This window comes from Netta rufina (genome assembly GCF_964035555.1).
Source record: "Netta rufina genome assembly, chromosome: 5".
Classification (NCBI taxonomy): domain Eukaryota; kingdom Metazoa; phylum Chordata; class Aves; order Anseriformes; family Anatidae; genus Netta; species Netta rufina.
Window position 1 is genome coordinate 23,298,448 of NC_140128.1, and position 25,747 is coordinate 23,324,194.

General features: G+C 33.0%; 1 protein-coding gene across 5 annotated transcripts in view; it reads left to right on the forward strand.

The window, feature by feature from the left end:
- The window catches only part of NOVA1 (NOVA alternative splicing regulator 1), a 150,348-nt gene that overhangs the window by 31,957 nt on the left and 92,644 nt on the right, over window positions 1-25,747 (forward strand). Inside the window, exons 1-2 of one of the 5 annotated variants that reach the window (XM_084287596.1) lie at window positions 21,463-21,512; window positions 22,150-22,220. The exons of the other annotated variants lie outside the window; for them this stretch is intronic. The gene's annotated coding sequence lies outside the window, so the exon portion shown is untranslated. Of the gene's footprint in view, window positions 1-21,462; window positions 21,513-22,149; window positions 22,221-25,747 lie in introns of those variants that run through there. 5 annotated transcript variants of the gene reach the window in all.

Below are 25,747 nucleotides of genomic sequence, written 5' to 3' on the forward strand. Positions count from 1 at the left end.
ATCAGAATATCCTGAGTTGGAAGGGACCCACAAGGATTATTGAGTCCAACTCCTGGCTCCACACAGGACCACACAAAAATCAGACCATATATCTGAGAGCATTGTCCAAACACTTCTTGAACTCCAACTTCCCTGGGGAGCTTGTTCCAGTGTCCAACCACCCTCTCAGTGAAGAATCTCTCTCTAACACCCAGCCTGACCCTCGCTTGTCCTAGCTCCATGTCGTTTTCTTGGGTCCTGTCACTGTCTCCAGAGAGCAGAGCACAACAGCTGCCCCTCTGCCACCCTCGTGAGGGAGCTGCAGGCTGCCATGATGCCTTCCCTTGGGCTCATCTGCTCTGGGCTGAACAATCCAAGTGACTTCAGCCATTCCTCATACATCTTCTCAGATAGAGCCTTCACCATCCCTCCTTTGGGTACTCTCTAATAGTTTTATGCCCTTCTTATGCTGTGATGCCCAAAACCATACACAGTACTCAAGGTGAGGCTGCATGAGCTCAGAGCAGAGCAGGACAGTCTCTTCTCTTGACTGGCTAGCAATGCTGTGTCTGATGCACTCCAGGGTACGGTTGGCCCTTTTGGCTGCCAGGATGTATTGACTTATATTCAACTTGCTGTTGACCAAAACCACCAGATCCCTTTATGCGGGGCTGCCCTCCAGCCTCTCATCCACCTGTCTGTAGAGTGTTGCCCCTTTCCAGGTGCAAAATTCTGCAGTTGCTCTTATAAAAATTCATATTGTTGGTGATTGTACAGCTCTCTAATTTGTCAAGATACCTTTGCAAGTTGGGAGTCAACAGCTCCTCCCAATTTAGTGACATCGGCAAACTTATTTAGTATACCTTCAAGTTGTGCATCGAGTCATTTATGAAAATCACCATTGAAGAGAACTGGGCCTAAAATGGAGCCCCAGGGAACCAGGGTGTGACTGTCCACCAGCCTGGTGTAATGTAATCCCATTTAATATAGCCCTCTGAGCTTGACTTGTCAGCCAGTCATTCACCCATCATATTATGTATTCATTTAGCTAGCTGTATGCTGAACATTTTGTCCAGAAGGATAACGTCTATTAGGAGTTAGACGAGATGAGTACTGAATGATTTTTCTTGATATGACTGATACACATGTAAGGTAAAACAGTAGTACCTTTTCCTTTATTATGTTAAAACTGGTCCTGGATATTCTCCTATTAATAAAAGATACTGAATCTGGTTCTAAGACAATTAATTTGACTTTTAGCTCTTTTGCTATGCCTATATTTCAAATTCATTTGATGCAAAGTGGTATGGTTTGATGCTACCACTCTTTCTCAGAATATGGCTTCTTTAAATTTCCTTCCCAGAAACCATCTTTTCAGTAAAGTATCATCTAACATATTTTCTGCTGATTGTTTTGTATTTCTTTGCCATGTTTTCAGTTTAAAATTTTTTGAACACTTTATGGTTTAAGCAACTTAGTCCAGTGTAAATGTGAAAATGAAGGTGTAAAGCTATAGTAATTTGTATAATTAATGATTAAATATATTATAATATATAAACATGTTCATGTTTGTAAGTTAGGTGATAATGCAGTATTTTTGCAGAACATTATATAAAAGTACAGAACAAATGAAATATTGCTGGTGTCTTTAATAAGCATGTATCAATGAGCCTCAGGGTTTGAATAATAATTGAACAGTAAATTTATCTTGTCCTTCATTTAAAAAAGTTCTAAGAAACGATAGAGTTTCTCCTTAGGTCATTATGTTGTTTGAAAAACAAGCAGTTAAAGGAGGTGCATATCTTTTAATATAAAGATTATAATATTTTCTGTAATGAAATGAAAAGGTGCTGTATTTTATGTCTTTGATTTAATATTCTTTTTCATTAATATTTGTGGAAAATGTATTGAAATCTAGTTTTTAATGTATTAATGGAATATAACAAATTACATTAAAGCATATATTTGACTTAAGTGTAGTGGCATATAACACTTGTGCTGACAGTCATTTAAATATTAATTATTACAGTATTTTTTGCTAATATTGGTCTGTAAAATCATGAGGAACACCTGTGTCATATTGTAATAGGAGAGCAAAAACATGAGAGAAAAAACAGCTACATTTTGATTACTGCATACCTGGCCATATACTTGATATTGATAATCACAATTTGCAATACAGAAATCTGAATGTTCAGTGGCTACAGTCATGCTAAAACAAATTTGTCTAAGATACAGGTGTTTACGCTTTAAAAAAAAAGTCTTTATTGAAAAGATAATTCATTTTTCATTACCTGCTTTGATAGAGTTTGAGCTCCCTAGTGTCATGTAGTTTGCAGTTGCAGTTTTTGCATGATGTTCAGTAAGAAAGCATTTATGAAAATGGATATATAAAAGCAGCTAAGTAGGAGGGGATGGAGACTGGCATTTTTTTGGCTCTTGCTAGGTTATGGGGTATTATCTTTGATCTTTGGGGCATTTGTATAATTTTCGCTTTTCAGGTAAGTTGTTACTTCTTCCTCTCTCTCCCTTGAAAAGCAGCTTTTTATTCACATTCTAACCACTATTACACTGTCATTACATCATACAGGTAAGTTCCTGAAGGAATTGAGAAGGTAGTGTCTTCTCAATACAGCATGCATGGCACCGTTGATTGCTGTAAGTCTGTGGTAGAAGCACGTTCTGTGTTTCCGTATGAAGTTCAAGAGAACTAACTTTTCACTCAATTATTGGATTGTAACTGGTTTGGGGCATACATTGATACTAGGCAATGCAGATTCATGAAGAAGTTCAAATTGTTTTTATATAGAGTTTTATATTTCATGTTTGTACTCCAATGTAGTGCAAAGACAGCAGTGAGTAAAACACTAAAGTGTAAATTAAGCACATGGTAAATTGTGATCTAATGTAGCATTTCTTTATATTGCTGCTTGTTACTTTATGTTGCTTGGTCTTTATGCTTTTTCTTCATGTTACCGGTAAGGATAAGCGCAATTACTGAATTGAGAGGTTATGTAGGTGCTGATCAGTGGCCTAAAAAAGAATATACTTCAGTTTCCATGTTGTAGTATGATGCAAATATTGGTTAGATACTTGCATCAGAGAGGTCAAGTGCTGTCCTTTAATCACTTAAAAGTATTCTCAACTCGTAACAAACAGGGCTGAAGCAGATGCTGACCTGATATCCTATGCTGCTTCTGGGACTTTATATTTTGATAAAGTACTGTTTGCTAAGGGAACAAATAAAATGCTTACATCTGAGTAATGTAACTGTGTGAAATGTAAAGTTCCAAAAACATTCCTGAGTGTTAGTAACAGGTTAGTCAGGAAAACTGACGGAGTTGGTCATAGTCCCATTTGACCTTTGTTTGCAAGATTTTGTTCCACAGAAGCCAGAAAACATACTGTATTGAACATCTGGTCCAACCCCTGAATGCAGCTGAAATGCGTCTGGGTAGATGGTTGGTCTAAGGGCACAAATGCACCACTGCACCACTTGATTATCTCTGATTCCTTCAGATTTGGTACTAACATTTGGAGAATTTAAACAAGATAAAATGGATAGAAGTTGAATAATCTAAGGATGTGACTAATTGTGATTAATAGGCGTTTTCTGAGGCTTGAGTTTCTAGCACAGGTTGTAGGGACATGTGTCATCCAAGTTTTAATGCCCATAATTAGAACGTTATGTTGGAGTCTTTTGAAATTGAGGAAGTAGTGAAACAAAACTTATTCCCATAGTTTTCAAATCCTTCAGGGTTTAGGACTATATGAGGTAGTCTACATACATCTTAATAAGGTAGGGAAACGTAGATATTAGTGGAAAAACAAGTAAATTCTAAATAGTTTCAGAAATGGACAAGGTGTGTTGAAAGAAATCTGTAATGATCTTCAGTCAAAAGCCAAGTAATCTTTTTTTATTTTTATTTTTTTATTTATTTTTTATTTAATTGTGGTTTATTTAGTTGTATGTGTTAAGTCTTTGGACATGAGGCAGACAAAGGACTCTCAGCAGCAAAGGGGAAGTAAGAGGAGAAATACTGTCTGCCTAAATAGGAGGCTCTTTAATGCTTTCTTTTAAACTCTCATGACTGATTTTTGCTACAGTTTGTTTTTTTTTTTTTCCTATAGCTTTTGGAGGTTCTGAAAGGGTTTGAATAAATCAGACCCTTACACTGAATTATTTTCTGAACACAGTAGTCTGTATAAAGCTTTTACCCTTCTTGAATGTTATGACAAGCTCTGTATATGATCTCTGCGAGGATGTTTACATGTAACTTAATACACTACATAATATCCTAGCAACTGGAAATGCCTCCTGTATGTGTTGAAAGCAAGTGTAGCTAGTTACACAGCTAGATTTATTTCTTGCATTGCCTGTGTGATAGACTTCAACTGTTAGCAACATGTTTGATTTACAGGTTAAACATGTTCGTAATGGTAAACATTTTTTTTTGTTGTTTGCTTTTTCTTGGGTTATCCTTTCTAGAATTAACTAGTATGGTGAAACAGCTCATTTGTAGGTGGCCCAAATACAGAAATGAACTTGGATTTTTTTCCAAGTTTCTTTTCAAGATTTCTGTTTTAATATTACTAATCACCAAAGCCTTGTATGCACCTATTAATAAGACTAAGAACAGAAAATTTTGCTGAAAAGTATTGAAAACTTACTCAAATTTGTCAGTAATAACATTTTTCATTTTAAGTTGGACTAATATGTATTTCTCTTCTCATGGTTAAAACTATGGTGAATTTAATCTTCCTGTTTACATATTGTAATTAAAAGCCTATGTGTTCTTCATCTTATATGGGTTGGCCTCCCTTCTTGCCTTGCCATTAGTACAGAAAACTAGTATCTGTTGCACAGTAATTTGATTTTAGGTTCAGTGAGCCCTAAATTGTAATGAACATTTAAGAAATTACACTAAAACTATGCTATTTGCATTTATATTGGAAGTGTGTTTTAAATTTATTTTTGTTTGCTTTTTCAAAAATGTTTGTGATACATATAATAATTTTATATGTATACTGTATAATTTTATAGCATGACAAAAAAGGCATTCTCAATTTCTTGTCACAGATTAAGAGCTACCCTGTTGGCATTTTTTCCCCAGATTTCTGCATTTGTGTTTGAATGAGAACGAACAGTTTAGAGTACTTGTAAGATATGGGAGTTTCTGGGAGGCGTGTAATGTTTGTTTACTTGATGATTACACCTTGTCTCCCACCCCCATTTATTTCTGGTGGTGGTGTGTGTGTGTTGTGTTTTAATACATATGGCAGGCAAAGGCACCAAATTAAGCTTACAGTATCAAAGGAAAAAAAAAAAAAAGACAGTTTGCTGGCTTGTTCTCACTATTCTAAGGCTTCCTTAATTTTAGGGTCCCAATTGCCAAAGCCCATTTTGGGCATTTGAATCCAATTGTGCTGCAGTTTGACCAGTTGCCTGCTAAATAAGTTATTTTTAGCTTCATACAATAATTTAGAAAAGGTGTGTTTTTAATCAACTTTGTAATTACCTGGTGTAGATTTTTGTGCTGAATTCTCAAAGCAGCATCTTTACAATCCAATATTCTGTTTGGACAGGATGGATGCAATGTGCAAGTTTTGGTAAATCTGAGCAGAGTACCACAGATTTTCTCAAGATTACTAAGCAAAACAAAACAACAACAACGACAACAAAAAACAAATAACAACAACCGAAACACACACAAAAAAAATCCCCGAACAACTGTTTAGTGTATTTCCCATAGGACTTGCACCTCTACAAAAATTGTAAATTGTGGGATTCTTTAAACTAGTTTAAAACTTGTTGCCATTTAAATATATAGGGCTTTGAGTAGATTTCTTTCATTTTAAAACTGGAAAAAAAAAAACAGTGACGACTTCCGTTGGTCAGTTAGATGAGTGACCAGATCATAAAAGTAAATTAAGTTTGTTAAATAGAGCTTTTCCCTTGTGAACCCATGTTGGCTGTGACCGATGACTGCATTGTCTTTCTGCTTTTTTCTATAACTCCTGCAATAATTTTCTCCATAATTTTACCAGGTATCAAAGTGAGTGGAAAATACATGAAATGTTATGTATACCTATCTAAATATTTAACAAAACAAAAAAAAAAACCACAATGTTGGTGAATTCCAAAGGTGCAGTCATAATTGGGTGCAGACTTCACCCTATTCTTTGTCAACTTCTATCAGACCTGAAAGCAACTCATGCCTTCCATAAGCATCCCTTGCATAGTATCTGCGATCTACCAAATATCAGTTATGGACATGCGATATGTTTATCCTATGAAATTTTATCATATTAAAAAGTTAAGTAGTGGATAGGTGAAAACTTTTAAGCCTCGTGAAAGTATTCTATGCTGTTCCTTTTTGTACTGCTAAAAACTTCCTGTTCTTTCTTGTGTTCTTCTACAAATTTCCTCCTGTGAGTGAATGCTTATTCATTTTCCATAATAGTATTGTTGGGACTCAGATTCAAGTGAGTACAGTGTTATAGGTAATGGTGTTCTGTGGTATAAAAGTTGTATCGATAAGTTTCTCATCACTGTTTTGCTTCCTGCAAAAAAAAAAAAAAAAGGCAGATAAATTAAAAAAAAAAAAAATCTTTTGTCATCCATATGTGTACTGTTTGACCTATAATTTTCTGAAACTATATTTTTTTGTTCCAATACAACTTTTTGATTTTTTGTGTTCATCTGTGCTCTGTAAAATTAAGTGCTGCTGTTATAATGGTGTTGCAGTATCTCATTATCTCTTAAAATTTGATTTACAAGTTCTGCTTAAATGAAAAGTCCTCTAAAAATAATTTGCAATAGTGTTGTATATCTTTGCAGGTATACAAGAAATGGCCAAAATAGCTGTACTTTTACTAGGCTTTAATTAACTTAAAGGTCTTATAAGCCATAGAACATCATGAATTTCATTGTAATTAAAAATCAGCATTATGAGCAGCAGAAAAAAAAAATAATGTGGAAAGGAATTTACATCTGTTCAAGAACTGTCCTAATAGCTTGTCATTTTTTTAATTTTTTCTCTAGAAATTATTTTTTATATGGATTTACAATATTTCTCCGAATTCCTTGCGCTGTAGCCATTCATAGAATGGCTTGGGTTGGAAGGGACCTTAAACATCATCCAGTTCCAAAACCCTTGCCACAGGCAGGGATGCCACCCACTAGACCAATAACTATTTTTAATAACTAGACCAAAGACTATTTTTATAACCCCCCGTTAAGTATTGAAAGACTGCAATGAGGTCTCCCCAGAGGTCTCTTCTCCAGGCTGAACATCTCCAGTTCTCTCAGCCTTTCTTCATAGGAGAAGTGCTCCAACCTCTTGATCATCTTTGTGGCTCTCCTCTGGATCCATTCTAATGAATGAACATCTTTCTTGTGATGGGGGTTCCAGACCTTGACACAGAAACTTGATACTCAGGTTACAGAATGAGGAAGGAACTGGAGCTCCTTGACAGTAAGCTGGAAGTAGTTTGGGAGGCTAATTCATACAGGTTGTAGTCAGCTTTCTATTAACGTGTAATGGCATAGACTATGCATTGAGTAAGATCTGGCGATTGGTAATTATTCTCCATGTTTTGAGATTCACTATTTTTGATATAAAAAGTGTTCTTCACTTGATTTTTTTTTTTTTTTTTTTTCCTCCTTGAGAAAGTGTTACAGGAGAGCATTCATAGAGTTCTTTGTACTTATCTTTACCCTACTCAAGCTATTAAACAGTGCCAAGACTATAGGGTACAATTCTAGCTGTCTTGATATTTTGTTATTGAGTGGGGGGTGAAGATTTCACCCAATATAATGCTTGTGGAAGTTGGAAAAATCAATGTGAGCTGTTGCCTATTACAACGCTATAATTACCCAATAGAATGAAATTAGATGATGACCTTTTTCTTAAATCTTTTGGGTTTATTGTTAGTCCTTTTTCTTTTACATCAAGAACCTGGACATTTGAAGTTTTTTTTTTTTTTTTTTTTTTTTTTTTTAACTTTGAATCATTTTCATGAATTTAAGTAAAGAACCTCTTATACGCAATGTAACTTTTTATTCTGCTAAAGCATCCATTTGCAGTTGGTAAACAAGAATTTGCACAATGTATTGGGAATTAGGTTTACAGCCTCTAATTAACATTTCTGTTATCTACCTGTTGGCATTCCCATGACAGATACTGCAAAAGGAATTGAAAGGAATTGCAGAAGAATATGCAAGCTGTGGAACTTATTTTGCATATTTAGAAATTCATGTTGTTTTATCTGTGTTGGTGATGAGAGAGGTTGGATTAACACTTCTTTTTTGTAGACTGAATTGAAGTGTGGCACATTTTCTTGCAATAGTGAAACTTAATTTCAAATCAAATTAGAATCTTAAGATAATTATACATGAGTATTTTAGTGCTAGTATGGAAATTGAGGCTGTTTCAATATGAAGTTCAATATCAGTAGCTAAGGTAATTTTTCCTTTTGCTTGGAATATGTACCTGCTTTTCACTGTTAGTCAGGGTTTTCACTGCTGTAGTCCAGGTTTTAAATTTATGTTGCAGTTGAGCATCTTAACAGGATATAGTATACGTGTCTTATTGAGTAGTGAGGTGTGTATACAAACTATTTTTTCAATGATCTTTTTGCTTTTAATAGGCACTCTAAGTTACATAGCAATCACTATGTTACCTAGTAAAATAGATACCTTTTTTATAGATTCTAATTACTTTTTAAAAAACTAACCTGTTTGAGATTAGGTAAACTTTTTAGGTCACAACAAAATTTGGCCAGTTTTGAGTAAATGGAAGAGTAGTGGAGTTTGCTAGGAAGGTGACTAATTACAAAATTTATTGAATCTGTGTGCTTCTGCATGCAGGAGCAGTTCTGTTGCTTTGACAGTAGCCAAACAGGTACAGAGTAATAAGCATTTATTACCCTAACCTGTATTTTTTGTTGTTGTAGGGCCTTTTTTTCTAAGCTAAAAATTTTTGGCAAAGATTTTTGACTTGTATAACAGATGCAGTTTCAGTTTTGTTTCCAGTTGTGAGAGAACTTGTCCAGCAGGACTTCTACAGATGTCATCATTAACTTTTCCATGGATGTTTTGGAAGTCCTGGTTTAGTTAACAAATCTAGATATTAATAGTGAGATGCCAGTGCTTTGTATTTTTATTAAGCTTATATTTGCCTCTAGCAAAAGAATTATACTATTGATTGCATTGTGAGGGGAGAATTTTTATGATCCTTTTGGAGGCTCTCAACCTTTGTTTCAATTAGATATTTCTAGTGTATATGTGAGATTAACACTCAGAATGTCACTTTCAGTAAATAAAAAAGGAATAAAGCAGGTATATAGTCTTGACTTCTTAATTTTATTAGAATTACTTTCATTTTTTCCTAACTGTTTATGTAATAATAACCAAAGATGAGGTCCTAGTATGCTTATTATTTTGCAAAGCACAGTTTTCCCTCAATTTATACATAATACATATTTAGGGCATGACATTTTAAAAGGAAAGATCAAACCCACTGACAAATTTGTCTTACTCCATATTAAAGCACCATTACGATCGTCATCACCAAAATCTTTTTCATAAGTAGTACTAGAGTTCAAAGGACCCAATGATCCAGTGGACACTGGTATTTTATATTTTTCAGGAGCACAGTGGAGCTGAGCTGATCCTGCCAACTTCCTCTTCGTTTTCTGGGACCATGAAAGAACTGGCAACCCTACTTTTTAACACTGACTTATTTTTAGCTCATTTCAGAAAAATATTCAACAAATACCAAGATCAGAGAATCATTTGTAATAATTTGTAAGACACTGTTAAAAAGGAGCTAAACTGACAATAATTTCAGCCACACAAAGGTTTTATTTGCTACTGTATCTGCATCAGTTTCAGAAATATTTTTAATACTTGAATACTAGCAGAGGAGCAAAGAGATTGAGATTGAAAAATCAATTAGCTAACACATCCCAATTTTGAAGGAACTGTTCACTTAAAGAAGTTAATGTGTTCTTGTGTACAAAAAAGGCCTGAAATTGTAAATTCATATTGCATTTATTTTTATATTACATGTATTTGTTAGTTTTGTTTTAAGTATTTACCACAGATAAGTGCCATTTAAAATATCTTAACATGTAATTCTGATTTAGCCCACCTTGTTTTGTAAGGTTCATGTAGTTAAATTTTCTGTGTTTTTATCTGAAAGACATTTTATATTTTCATTAACTCTGTTTTTGCCCATCTGCATTTATAGCCCACTGTTCGGCTAGCGAGAATCTTTCATATGTTTTCAGTATGAATTAAATCCTCATGCTTACAGCACTGTATTATTTTTTGCTCACATGGAGTATGGACTACAACATCAGTAAAGGCAAGACTGCTTTTACGATTTCAGATTTTACTGCGAAGTGTTGGTCCTTTTGTTGCATTTAAGAGGAATTTTTTTTTTCTTTTTTTAAAAACCAAAATCCTACATAATCTAATGTTTTAGCAGACATTAGATTGGGTTTTTGAGATGGTATGACCAGTTTATGTAAATAAATAGGAGCAAGTCTCTCCCTACGCCCTCTACCTGTTTTCAAAAAGTTGACTAAATTAAAATAGCAAGGCAGTAGGTTTTTAATTTGAGAGCCTGTTCTTGTGGAATTGATATAGTGTAGAGGAGCTTCATGACATTTTATTGATGACTTCAAGAAATAAATTACAAATCAGAAGAAATCCTGTGTATATTTAAAGCTCAATATCTTGGGCTTCGTTCTTGTTTCAAAGTTATATTTTTTACATATACACATGTATAGCACTTATCTATTTAGTATATAGTTATGTTTATATTGCTTCTCTGTTCCATCTTAAATGTTTTCTGTACAAGCAGCATGAATGAAAATGCTTATACAAAGTCAGTGAGAAATGATCATGCATTTGCTGATATTTTTGTTTGGTTTCACAGGGGATATTAACGCATACTTCTGTGTAGTTTTTAGTGACAGCATGCTGTGTTTAGAATTTTGCAGTTTCAATATGTATTGATAATGCACCTTTTCTTTTACATTTATGTAACTTGGAGAATATTTTTAGTAAGCAGCCTTGTATAGTCTGCCTCCCTCTTAGATGCACAGGCATGTGGTCTCTTGCTCACGTTCTCTTACATGCATGCATGTACAGGATGAGGTGCAGTTTTGATTTAGAATTGAGCATATATGTCCATATGTTTAATTTGATACAGAGAACTTTACTGTTATGATGGCTGATTTTATGAATTTACATTCACTTGTTTCTTAAAGGTTGAAATAAGTTTTCAAAACCAAAAACAAACAAACATGCATTCATATATTTAGCAATGATGAAGTCCAGTACAGAAGTAAAATTTTAGCTTTAATTCTTTTCCTTTTTTTTTTTTTTTATGATGTACATGCATGGAAAGATCAAAAACCATTAAATTCTCTATTTTCTTACAAAGTTGTTTTGTGATCTTGAAATATATATATTTTGTATGCTTTATAAAAGCATGACATAGTGTGTTTTCTTCATGTGTAATTTTGATCCCCATTTGTTGACTTGTAACACTGTCTAGATGTACTCCTAAAAGTGTTCTTTAGTAATTATAAAAAAAAAAACAACAACAACAACAAAAAAAAAACAGTATGCTTGTTACCCTGTAAGCATTAAAAAAAAAACAGCTTTACTTGGCTGCGAGGATGCAGTTTTTGCATCAGAGCTTCCATTCCAAAAAGCAGTCTACAAAAAGCAAGAGAACAAGGGGTAACTCTTAACTAAAATTTTACTTTTGTCTTAAAAGTGTATACCGAAACTATGGTCTGAACGGCATCTGTTTTGCAGAATAAGTTGTATCCAAACTAACTCCCACATGATGGTGAAGTCCTCTTAGTGTATCATTCTCACATCATTTCAACAATTAGGTTAGGAGTTTTAATGCTCTGGGGCAGATGCTGCATGTTTATGAAGAATGGACTATAGCGCACAGCCATTTGAAGAAGCTTGCTACTAAGAGACTCCCATTGGAGACTTTCAGAAGCTGTTAAACTGCTTAAAATAGGAAAAATATTTGTTTACTTTACATTCAGAGAATTTAAAGGGAAAGTATTTCTGGCAGTATTAATGTATTCTTAATCTATGGTTGATTAAACTAAAAAACCTCCTGCTGTTTTATTAGATGACTGATGGAAAATAACTGTAGAAAGTTGCTGCATTTAAAGGAGTGATTAAGTCTTTCTGTACTTGAGGTCTTACATTGACAGCAGAACTGCTATAGAAGAACTACTGTAGAAAACCTTTGTAATGTAATTTCTGAATATCTCTGAAGAGAGGGGAAGATACAGTAATGATGACTGTATAAAAGAGCCCCCTTTTCTGTGTGCCCCTCCCCTCCACTGCTGCTTGTCTGCCTGTCCTTCTGAACCAGTCTGTATTTTCTATGTAGATTGTTTAAATTTGTCTAAGAACTTGACAAATTTTAGCAGCAAATACTAGGTTAAAGTATTTAAAGTCCCTGCTTGACCTGCAGAGTTGCTAAACGTGTAACTGAAGTTGAAATAGAACTTAAGTTTGTCAGAGATCAAAAAGTAATTTCAGTAATTAATCTGTGCCATTTCATTAATATGTATGTTTCTGTTACAGAAACTTACGTCTTTCTATTACATTTCTATTTCTGTATCTTTCTATTTGAAATCTTTGAATTCTGTGTTGATATCAGAGCTGCCAAATCACAAATAAAATTAGGATCATTTCACCATCTAGGTAATACTATCTGGTTTTGTATATGAAGAATCTTTCTATCTTTATGGCAAAAAAAAAAAAAAAAAAGTGTCCTTGAATCCATCCTTGATTTTTTGTCGGTATATATAGTTGGGCACATTTATTTTCTTTTTATGATAATGGTTAAAAATCATGCTCAGTTGATTAGCAACAAGAAAGATCAGTGTATCAATGGTGAAAGGTTCTTCAGAGAAATTAAATTCAGGAAACTCAGAAGTTTAACTTCAGAATCCATTGCAGCATAATGTTTAGATTTCTGTAACTGTAATTGGGAAAATCTTGCAGCACCAAAAGATATATAATTTCTGTATATAATGGATATAGTTTTAATTATACTTCAGATTGAAATCAAACTTTACTGTGACAAATTTTCCATATGTTACACTGCAAATACCAAATAGATCTATCCTAATTAAGCACTTTGGAGTGGTTACAGAGGTCTGAAAATGTTCTACCTTCTCTGGCTGACTCATCCTGCTTTGATCAATTAAGTCTTTGGTATGTTGAAGTTATATGTCACTTTGCCTTGGCCAGTGGTAATTACTGAGGAATCACTTAGACTTACTTGTAGGTAATTTCTCTTCTACAGTTTTGGTCTTTTCGGGTAACTACCTGCTTTAGGTGGTAGGTAGTTGAATCATCACAACTTTTGAGCAAAATTACCTCAGTGTTTGCTCTGTTATTGAAAGAAATGAAGATGTGGGTTGGAATAAACTTTTCTCAATCGCAGCAAGCAAGTGGTGCTGGCTGATGAGACAGATTAATGAAACTCAAGTAGGTAGGATTTTTGAGACTTTATTTTAAAATTGCAAACCTATTGTTATCATCTAGGTTAAACTATTAGACTTGCACTTGATTCACTCCATCTGAATTCTTCTGTACTACTTAAAATCCTTTTACTCTCTACTGAGTGGTTGTGGGTGGTTGCCTTGGTTCTTGCTGCAGTCATCTAAGCCTATATGAAAATGAGACTGGAATTACCACTTCAGATAATTCATTAAATAGCTACTTCTTGAAGTTATTAGAAGATTAATATAGGATCATCTTAAAATGAACTATCTTACATATTTGAATATTAAAGTTCTGTGATTGTACTGCTTGCTTTTTGTTTATAACCTACTGAGTTGGTGACAAACCTTAAAGTCCTTCCCTGTGGAGTCAATGTGTGCCTTTTAGTAGTTAAGAAACAAAAATAAGCTTTCTTCTACATCTTTTCATCAGAATATGACTATGAAAATAGTTGTCCCATGTCAAGCCTGTTTTATTTTGAGTCTGTGATATGCAGTTAGTGAATTCTGAATTCTGTGTGTTTTTTTTAAATGAGACTCCAGTTTGTCTACCACATTTGGTCAACTACTTTATATTTCTTGGAAACTGTATTATTAAAGAGATCAGTAGCTTAAAAGTATCTCTAAAGGATTGGATGCTGGGCCAACAACCTTGAATTTGACTCTGTATATGGTGTAAAGTCAGTGTAGAGAGTTGTGTAGTCACAGCAACATTTGCATTGCTGAAAAGATTGCGTTTATAATAGTTAATCTTAATCTACTGGTTCTTGCCTAGATTTAGTAAATTATGGTAACCAATGTGGTGGTTTTACCATGCTGGGCAGCTAAACCCCACCACCGCTCTCTCACTTCCCTCTTTTTAGATGAGGGGGAGAAGCAAAGCAAAGAACAACTCACGGGTTGAGATAAGGATAATTTAATTAAAGGGAAATAATAGTAATAATTAAATAAAGATTATTATGAACTAAACAATTTAACTAAAGGGAAATAAAAAGGGAAAGAGGGAAAGGGAAAATTAAAAAAAAAAAAAAAAAGGAGGAAAACAAACAAAACAAATGAAGGCTATGTGGAAGTGCAGAGGAAAGAAATTACTCTCTACTTCCCACCACAACCAACTATGATTGTTTTAAGTGTGAGAAATGCTATTTATTAGTGTGTGACATGAACTGAGAGGTGGGAGGAGAAATCTTTGTACTTTTTTATTTGCTTCACCTGTTCCTGAAACAACGTTCTTAGTAAGATGCTCATAGATGTATAACTTGCATTGCAAACTTACATTCCATTTGCATTGCAAACTTACGTTCCATTTGAAAAAACTTATGACTCCTTTTTTAAAGAACAGAATACATTTTATCTAATTAAAGCTTTGTTATCTTGAGAGCAAATAATTCCATCTTGTTGTTTTGAAAGCATTTACATTTTGCAGTGTGAATCACGAGGGCTACGTGGGAACACTGGATGGCTAGCTAATACAAGATTTAGCCAAATTTTTACAGTACAGTTTCTGAGTGTCTTTAGAACAGTCTGAATGATAATTATTTCAAACCTAATGGTGTATGAACTTTGCTTTCCTGTTTATAAGTAGGCCTGATAAAAGCTTCTTCGCAGTATATGTTCACCTTCCTAATAGCGTCTATATGCTAAACAGTACATACGTCATAGAGAAAAGGTTTTATGTATGATTTCAGTCTGCATAAAGAACAGAACTTAAAAAACAAACACTACTTTGATTGTAAGACTTCCTAGTACCTGGATTAACCATGTCTTGAAGAACCCCTATATTTAATACATCAGAAGTATGTCAACTAATACAATCTGTGCTTTCAGATAATTTTATATGGTTAAAATTTAGTTAAAATTTTCTTACAAATTAGTTGTGTTGAGTAAATCTGTTTTACAGTTGTATTTTTTTCTGCTTTTTATATTATATAGAAAAAAAATAGTTATTTCTGCTTACAAATGGAAAGACTCATTCAAACAGTGATGTTTTTATTTCCTGAATTAACTAATATTGACAAGGTTGTCCTTCAGAGGGTTGTAATACAGTATTTAGTTATCAACTCTAGTTTCTTTTAATAGCTTCTGTAACAAGATCGTAATTATCTTGCATATAATCATTGGTTGATACACTTAGCAGCCCATCAATGATTCATTCTTTGGTATTACTCACATTTTGTGGCCTCGACACATGAAGAACTCCATGCTTTTCTTGACAATTAAGTATTCTTAATGTTTAAAGGTAATCTAATTTTCCCATTCTGCTTTAACAGTGTCCTTGAATCTAGTTTAGGGGTGGCTATGTGGGTGATTAGTATAAAAGAAGCAAATGGTTATTTGGTGCTTTAGTTTTTCCTTGGCTGTCCAAATTAGTAATAAGCAGTTGAATGTAGTTAATGGGTACCAAATTGTGATAATTGGAAAGTTATCAAAATGCCAGATAAAACCGTTAAGAAATCATGACTGTTTTTAAATTAGGACAAAGTATTTTACATAAGATATTTAATAATAAATAATAATTAGTCTTATATAGTCTTCAAAGTCTTCATAGTCCTCAAAGTATTAGTGTGAGCTAATTCAGCCTGAATTGCAATAAGATTTTCTCACCAGATCACCTCTTACCTACTAATGATAGACTAGTGGTAGTCCAAGTTCACTGTGTAATAGAATATTGAACTAGTTTATAGTGGACAGAGGTAGTCACCTTTGTTTCATTTTTTCATATTTTTTTCGTTTATAGTAGCATTAAGATTGAGATAGAGTTTAAGTTGTCAAAAATCAAATCTACTTTTCATAAATTCTATGCATTCTGCTTTTGTTAAAATCAATATTCATTAAACTTCTTTGCCATTAATGAAAAGTTGCTGTCAGTTGCCAGCAATTGAAGCCAACATAATTTGTAGTTGTTTGAATGGGACATGTCTTTGAAATTCTACACAAAAATGTCAGTCTTTCCCTAACCTACTCAGTAGTGTCCTCCTGTAAAAGCTATCTAAATAAAAGGCTCTTCCCAGCATCTCCCAAACAGTGAGACTTACTAGGCTATTTGTCATATTAATTGTAGACATTTTTTATTTTTTTAATCTGTTACAAGACTTAACCAAGAGAGTCTCACTACTGAGACTTTAAAGCTGTACTACTGAGGCTGGGTGGCATCCCTATTTGTATTATAGGTGCATCTGCCTCAGACATAACTGAGACATAACTGTCTTCTTTTATGTGTTTTGACTGACTATAGTCTGCATTGTGTGTACTTGCATGCACTTTCTCTATGAAATATGCAATGAAGTACGATTTTATGTCCCAAAACAGCTGATGAATGCTTTGTGGTATAACACAGAATAAATAAACAAATGTTGCACAGTTCAGTCTTACGTAAGCATACGATACGTACTTTACAGATGCACAGAAGTTCTTGATTTTGTTACTAGAATAGCTTTTAAACTAAAACACAAGCACTTCTGACTGTGAAAAGCAACTGTTGTATGATTGGCATGTTGTAGTAGAACAAAAAAAGCTATTTGTTTTAGTTTGCCTTCAATTGGATGTCTCATTTGCCAGTATTTAGAATGTATTATTGTGGAGGACAATAAGGGTTGTTAGTGTTTGCTGTCCTCCAGTACATGACATAGTGATAAAGGTTCAAAAATATATAATCTTCGGTGTTTATAACTTGGTAAAGAAGATTACAGTGCAACATAATACTAAAGCAAAAAATGTTATTAATGTGTCTTTAAAAGAACGTTTTTTGCAACAGTATTGCAAATCTAGTTCCACATCTTGCAGTATCTTAACTAGAATGTCTTCTTATACTCAAGTGGTGAAATGTAACTGCCTTTTACATAAATTACGGTCAAGTCATAGTGTTTGTTATCTAAGGCAGATTACAAATGAACATACTGTGTATGCCTTGGATTCCGGAAGAACAGGGTAGCTGTTTTCGTATAACTTCACTTTTTTCTTTCAAAAAACTGGACGGGTGCTTCAAGACTTGTGTACTATACAAGTACATTTAGCTGGTAACTAAATTGTCTAATTTTTTTGTTAATTGTACAACTAAGACAATTTAGTTTTGTAATTAAGCTTAATTGTTTAACTTAGATGGCTTAGTTTAAAAAGTTTACTTCAGTAAACTTTCCAAAAACATATAAAATGTGTGTAAATATATATAAAAGTAGGAGTTTATTTTCAAATTAAATGTTTTTGAATACTTTCTAAATTACTTTTACATAATTTTCAATGATTATTAACAAAATGAAACATTTCCTATTTAGTTGCATTTTAGTTATGAAGAAAGTAACCGTTAAAAATAATTTCACAATTTTTTTCTCCCTTTTTCTGTTTAAACATTCACATAGTTTGTGTAGATTATGCCTCTGTCTTTTTCTTGTTTCCATTTTAGTAATTAAGAAGCAGAAAATACTGCACAACTGTCCTTTTTTTGTCACTAAAGTTTAAAAAAAGACATGGGAAGAAAATAAGTGTAATTTTAAAATGTTTAAAATATACTTGTCTTTTATATTGAAATGTACTTCAAAATTGTACATTAAAAAAAAAGTAAAGAAACTGAAGTGATGCATTTGAGTTACTGCTATTGCGCAGCTGTGAATTTTTGCATTCTATTCCTTACTAAATTTCAGTAGAGCAATCTAGCTCTCAGAGGAATTGCTTTGGTTGTGAAGGCATTAATTTAGCACTGATGTTAAGTAACAGCTGAAATGTGATTTCAGAAATATGACTTCAGCAGTATATGCTGCCTATTCTGGTTTTGATTGGTTAAGTAACAGTTTGGTTGTGATTATTTGCGTGGTTCTAAAACAAAACCACCACCACCACCAAAATATTCTGCTTCTTTTCAAGCTCTTTATCTGATGCTTCCTTCTTCTCTTTGTGTGTTTGTCTTCTCCTTTTTTCCAGGTATATTTGAATTATTTTTGTAACTTTTGGAATTTAAGACAAAAAAAAAAAAAAATCAAAATCCTCAGTGTACATATTGATGCTTTATAGACGCAAAACTGCTGTGTGCTTCCTTTTGCCTCTAGATACTATATATTAGAGTTGAAACTCCAGCGTTTCCCTTAAATTGAGTTAGGAGTGATGAAATAAAAAGGACCATAGACTATATAGCTTTGCTGTATACTTTATATGTATATTTGCCATATACTTTTTATTTACAAATACTCTTAATTTTAGATTAATATTGGCTAAGAGATGAACTGTCATCTGTTTTCAAATACCTGAATCAAATTAGAAAAATAATGAAATGCTTACTTCTGCAAAGCCATGCTTAGCATGAGGAAACAATGTCAAATCTTTTCTTTTAAATATCTTGGGTTTCACATATGTGCTGTGATGTGTTACAAAATATTTCATACTGTGGAAGTATGGTAAGATGCAGGATATGTAACCAATAAAGCACAGTTACTTACCTGTATATCAATGGGAAATGTTGTAGTATACCAAAACCAAGACCAAAATAATCAGAATGATTAGATATGTACATGTGTGTGTGTATATATATATATATGAGAATCATATATATTTGTCAATAGATTATTGCTTCTGTTTTATGGTAGATCTAATTAATTGTATTGGAAATAACTATTGGAAATAATTACAAGGATATCTGAATGTTTTAATTCCTCTCTAACAAATGGAGTAGCTGTAGATGTTTATTTGGTTCACTAAAAGATCTGTATTCCTCAGTACGTCCACTTAAAGCTTATATGCACTTTAATATTGAAAATGACAGAAAAATATTGTAATCCCAAGCATTTACTCTTTTCTTGCCTGAATTTTGTCATAAAATTTCTTCAAGACAGCTGTATTGAAAGGGATCTGTAGCAAGTTTAAGCTTCAATATTTTTTTCTTTTCATGAACTTAAACTTATTGTTAGAAGTAACCATTTTGACCCAGTACGTTGGTTTTATGCATTTAGTAAAATAATTAGCACTAGACAGTCAATGTTTCATTGCAAACTATAAGTAAGCTTCAAAATAAACACTTAAATTGGGGGCTTGTACTTCCTGTGTTTAAATTATGGTGTGTGCACGATTGGGAACAGAGTCCTGCAGTGTTACCTGTCAACAGACAAGGTAACCAGATTTCCATCAGTTCCATCAACTTGTTTTAAATGGAAGATAAACTTGCATAAAAAATATTCATGTTTTTAATGTGTTCTTAAGAGAAAACTCTATATATGAACATTTCTGTGTTTGAGGATTATATAATTTGTTGGATTTATAGAACACCTAAGCTAATGCAAAGGGTGAAGCCAACTGTGGATCTCACAGTCACAGTAGTCCACAGTAATCCTTTTTTTGGACTGAATATAGAGAAGGTATTGGTAGTCATACTGAGTTGCTACTGCTTTTTCTGTGAAGAGAACAAATTTTTCTTACCATAAAGAAAAAAAGGAAAATAAATGTTCAGTTGATTTACTGAACCTGTAGAATTAATAAATAGTATTTACACCCACTTGAACCTGACCTTAAAATTTTGTATATGTATTATTATACCTGAAAAGAAAATGTATTTTATTGCAACTTTTGAGAAGGCTTTTGTCTTTGCTGTCATGAAAAGAACTGTCCAAAAGCTGTTGTTGGAAATGAAGAAATCCCCGGCCCATAGAATCTGAGCTGTTCTATTAAATGCAACAGTCTAAGTGGTTTCACTTTGTTAAAAAAATAAGTAAGGTTGCATCTTTTATCAGCTTTCTTGATGTAAGAACTGTTACAACTTTTCCAAATATTTTTATTGTGTCCTGACACGTTCAATTTATATTGCAATTACATCAATAACATTTTTGTGTGAGTTCAGTGCATGGACATTTTCCATGTCCTTCAAAGTTTAAAAATTTGAAGATAGATATTTGAAAAGAAGATTTATAGAATGAACAAATATGCACATATATGTGCAAACGTCTGGAGTTCTGAAATTTTGCTATATAACTCTTCTCATATTGTTTTCATGGAGAATATTTGGATTTGTTAAACTCCCTAAAATACAATTTTTTGTTCATGTCTGGTTGGGGCAGAACTGTTACTGAAAAGAAAATTCTTGATGTTATTGTTCTATAATATACAACACTTGCTTAGATAAACCAAAGAGCTTAACCTCCAAACAAGAAAGCTTAGTAATATACTTAATGCAAAATGCTATTAGAATTATTCTAAAGAACCATTTTTTTTATTCCTTCATATTACAAGAAATAAATTAAAATCAAAAACCCTACTACCATATCAAAGGTTCCAAAGTAGGTAGTTAAAGCCTTATATTAAAAAAAAATAAATACATTTTTTAGGATAAATGCCATTTTTAATTGTTACATAAAATTCAAGATTGTCAATACAAATCTAAAAGCTGCTGTAATTTCTATTTCCCAGTTTTGTTAGGAATACTTCTTAGGACTTCTGCTTCTGGGGTTGTCTTCCATTGTGGAATCTGATTTTACCTTTAAATACTCCCATAGCAGGTCTGTTTTTATTTGTCTTAATTTCCTTTAATACATCAATCCTCTACATCACTTTTGTGGTGGATGAACAATTAGTAAGATGAATAAATCAAAGGCCTTTGGTGGTGGTCTTGTAGTACAAAAGTGCAGTGGAAGTTTAAAAATATCCATTTCTCTTCAGCAAGGATAATTGTAGGTGTACTGATTAAAAACAAAGGTGGCTTTTTGTTTTTTTTGAGAACTGAATATACCATTAGAGTTTTTCTGGTATTGACTAGTTTTCACAATGAGCTGCAAAGGACATTAGTCCATACATTAGTCCAGTGTATGAGTTCTTGTAGTCATTACATAGGCAAAAAAAAAAAAAAAAAAGACACTTCAGTTTCAGAAATCTGCAGAGCAGTGACATGGCCTTCCATTCAATTTTTTACCAGATATCACAGACTGGAAATGTGAGCTTTGGCTGATACTGCTGGGAAGGAGAGTGCGGCAGGCAGCTGTAATTCCCATCCTGTAAAGGTACTGATACTTAAAGTCTCTGTAGTCCAAATTGGTACAAAAAAATACTACGGTATTGGACTTGGGCCTTAGATCTGTTTTCAAAGTTCATTTTCTGCCAGGCATTCCTAGATGTTCTGTGGATAAATTTTTTTTTTTTTTTTTTTTTTTTTTTTTTTGATAAGAGTAAGGAGAAAGTATTTTGGAGTTGCTTGCAGGTTGCTTGCTGAATTACTGTCTAGTAATAAGCAGATGCGCTATGTGGAACGCAGTTCTAGTCTTTGTCATTCAAGTCAAGCCCTAGGAAGAGTTCTGAAGTCAATGATATTCCATTGATTTAAAAATTAAATAATTAAATTCTAGGTTTAGAGTGACTCTTCTTAAGTGTTATGTTTCTGAAAGGTATGTCAATATAAGGCCAGCTGCAAGCAGTTGTTCAAGGACGTTCATTAACAATATCTTGGTAGCATCAGGTTTGTCTGCAGTACTGTAACAATTATAGCTGTGGTTCATACAGGGAAGAATCACAGCAAAAATAAATTTATTTGTGAAATAAGATTTTTCTGGGTATACTTTTCAGCAATCATAAAGCCTAGAAAGTGATTGAACAGATGACTCCATCTACTGTAAAAACCCATTCCGTTTTATATATTTTCAGGGAGTATGGAGTGGCACAGGAAGGAAATGGCATATCGCTGGAAAGTTGCTCTAATTCAGCACAGGATTCTTGTGAGAAATTCCTTCTAATATTACATCATCCTATTCTGTTTTTCAAAGTTTAAAGTCTAATTTCTTCATTTTTATGCCACTTTTGTTCATATCAGCAACCACATTAAAATTAGCAGATTAAATAGGCTTTCATCACTGTTAGCAGTGCACATCTGATAGTGTGACAATTTCTAGTACTGTATGTTTTGTCATACTCTGTTTTGTGAGAGCTTACAGGTTCAGTAATTTTATTTCTTGTTTCTGATAGGGTTTGAGGTTTGTTTTTAAACATTGTTTCGCTAGTTCCAATGATTTTGGACAAAACCAAGTCTCAGCTGCTCTTACTTAAAGAATGTTTCTGACTATAATACAAGTAGCAGATAAACGACTTCAGCAGAGGGGATTAAAAAATAATGCCTACGTAAAAATAAGAAAATGAGTGGAAAAAAGGCAAATCAATAGTTACATTGATGTTGCATAGTTTTTTTAATATGGTAAGATTTTTTTCTTTTGATTCTGTTTTTGTTTTGCCTGAGCCTTTTGACTTGATCTAATTTATGATTGCTTTTTAAACTTTGTAGCTTAAAAAAAGGGTACTTAAAAAAAAAATAAATTAAAAATCTTCTATAATGTCAAAGGAGAGCCTGAAGAATTAGTTCAATATAAGAATTAGAATAAGTCACTGACTTAAGGTCAGCAGTGACACTGTCAAAATATGTATTTTCAAATATAATAGAAATGTTATTCAGTAAAACTACCAAAATATGAAACATTTTCAAGATAAGTTACCATCACAGTTCTAGAAAAATGCATACATAACTTGAATAATAACTTTTAATTAAGGAACTGTTTTATACTGGTGTTTTCTTTTGTTAGTTGGCATTTGTAGATGATTCAGAAATTAAGATGAACATGAAAAACTATGACCAGCTCTATAACCATGTAATGAACTCCGCCAAGTCATGCTTGTAATGTAAAATGGAAGATGCTAGTGCATTTATTTCTCCTATTTGCAATCCCAAGAGATAGTGTTTTTATATGTTGTTTGGCAAACAGATGCATGTATTTTCTGCAATTTTATTGCATTTTGTATGAAGCAGTCCTGCATACATAATTCAATACATATTGTATACCAATATTGACTTAATCCTCTCTTCTTCTTTGAAGCTCATCCATTCCAGCTTTTGTTCTATTAGTTAGTGATTTCCTCTTGTTAAACTGTATGACTCCACTGTTTCTTGCCCTCTTTCTCTCCCTGTTCTACTTCCTGATCCACATGTATGCAACATACTCACTTTCGTTTCAGTTACTTACTTGATGCAAGGCTCTGTACTCATGATCAGCTGCAAGAAATTGTAATCCATTTGTACCTTTGTCTTCAAATAGCTCATCTTGTATTATTTGGTAGATTGCCTGCTGTCATCTCATTTCAGTCTGTGTGCCAGACATTCACTTCATAAAATTCTTCATTTTCTTAATACAAATTATTTTGCACATGGATTTGGTCAGGATGGTGGTTTTTTTTGTTGTTTGTTTGTTTCTTGTGATGACCCACACATCTAGTTTTCCTGTCCCTGTTTCTTAGGACGTCTTGTCTTGACTGTGCTCATCTTCTTATACTCTATTTGGAACTTGAATTAAAGAAGTTTACAGGTGATGTTAGTTTTCTTTGTGGACACTTCTTTCTTACCCATTTTGGTTACTGTGGATAACCTACTCTTCCTTTTAAAGGCTAGTAATTTGAGTGTCAAATTGCATAGCCTGTCCACGAAATTTCAGATTGCATGTATCTAAAATTTGTTTGTAAAAACCTTCAAATGCTTGTTCTTCCTTACAGGTTACCAGAGCCTTATCTAGGTTAACTCCTGTTTCTTCAAAAAACAAGTTCCAAAGTCTTTTGACTGAGATCTTTCTCTGATCACACCACTTCAGTTGCTTTATGATTCTGTATCTTGTCAAATGCAAAACGTTGTTTCTACTTACCAGGATTTCTATACTTGAACATCTTTTCTAGAATTTTACAATATTTGACTTGCAGTCTTTGTTAATAACTGTAATTTTTCTAAGCTATGTAGGATCTCTTGCATTCATTCTTACGTGAAGAAAGCTCTTAAAAATGTTTGAGATTTTATATTCTTTTCCAAACCCATTCATAGAATTTGTCTTGATTGTGAAGTTATAAACGCCAAATATTGTAGCTGGACAGATGCTGTACCTTATGAATTATGAGTTAATACCACTTTCCCAATACTACAGAGTAAAACACCAGACATGAAAGCAAAATGAGATTGTAATGAAAAACTAGCCAGATATTTCATACATGTACACATTTTTTTCTAAACACTTATTCTTTTCTCCTGCTGTTTGAAACACCTTGTTCCACCTCATCTCTGTTAGTGTATAGGACTATGTGTTTTCATTAGTATCTGCTGCCATGACATTGTTGTGGGGAAAGTGAGAGGGAAGAAGAATCTTGGTATGAACTTGAGCAGCTAATTATAAAATCAAAATTAGGCTTAAATCAACTTCTGAAACTCATCAGTAAAAATAAAGGTTTAAGACAGATTTTTTTGACAGTATTTTGAAAAATGGAAAATATTTGTCCTGGTGCTCGAATTATATGGAAAATTCAATAGTAAGGATTATTTGGTGTTATGCATTTTAAATATTTTATTATATTGTGGTTATGTGATGGAATGTTAAGTGCATAGAAAACAAACTTTTCTTACTAAGATATTATTGATCATATACAAGAACTGTGAAACTCTTCAGAAAGCTATGCTAAGTGGACTTCTGTTGAATTTCATGTCTTAGTAAGTGCCTTGTAGTGAAACTGGGAAAGTGGCTAGCTATTCAGAACAAGTAAAATTAAATACTTATCTATAAAACATGAAAATTCTTACATTCAGATCTTTTAATTCATCAGTTTTTTGTTTAGTGTGTTAGTCTTATGTTAAGAATAAAGGCATTTTCAAGTCTTAGAAGTAAAATACTTCAGTTTTAGTGCAGAACATATACATGTGTATTCATATGTATATGAATATTAGATGCATATTCTTATTTTCTATTCCATATTTTCATCCATTATTCAGTTTGTAAGGTTATAGTATTTAGAATGCATTTCTAGAAATAAAGAAAGTTTTCATTTTCTTGCAGGAACTGTTTCAGTGCATGGTAACTGTCGTTATTCCTTCTGCTGTGCAGCTTATAGTAGTTATTTTATGCTGATTTAATGTCTTCCTTGAGAATACTTTCAAGGACACCTTTGATTAGATTGATCAGACTTAATGAATATGTATACGTATTGGGCTAAATTGTAGGCTGCATTTAAAAATAAACTGTCCTGTGTGTATCACGTTATGGTAGATTGCAGTGAATGGGGATGTTCTAAATGTGAGATTCAAGTAACTTTAGCTTAAGTCTATTTTAAAAATGTTATAAACCTTACAATTCAGAGATTAAATCATTCATTCTGAAATTTAAAATTAACCTATGGGATATGTATGGTTATGCTTTCTTGACTTCCTTCTTTCAACACAGTTTAAAAG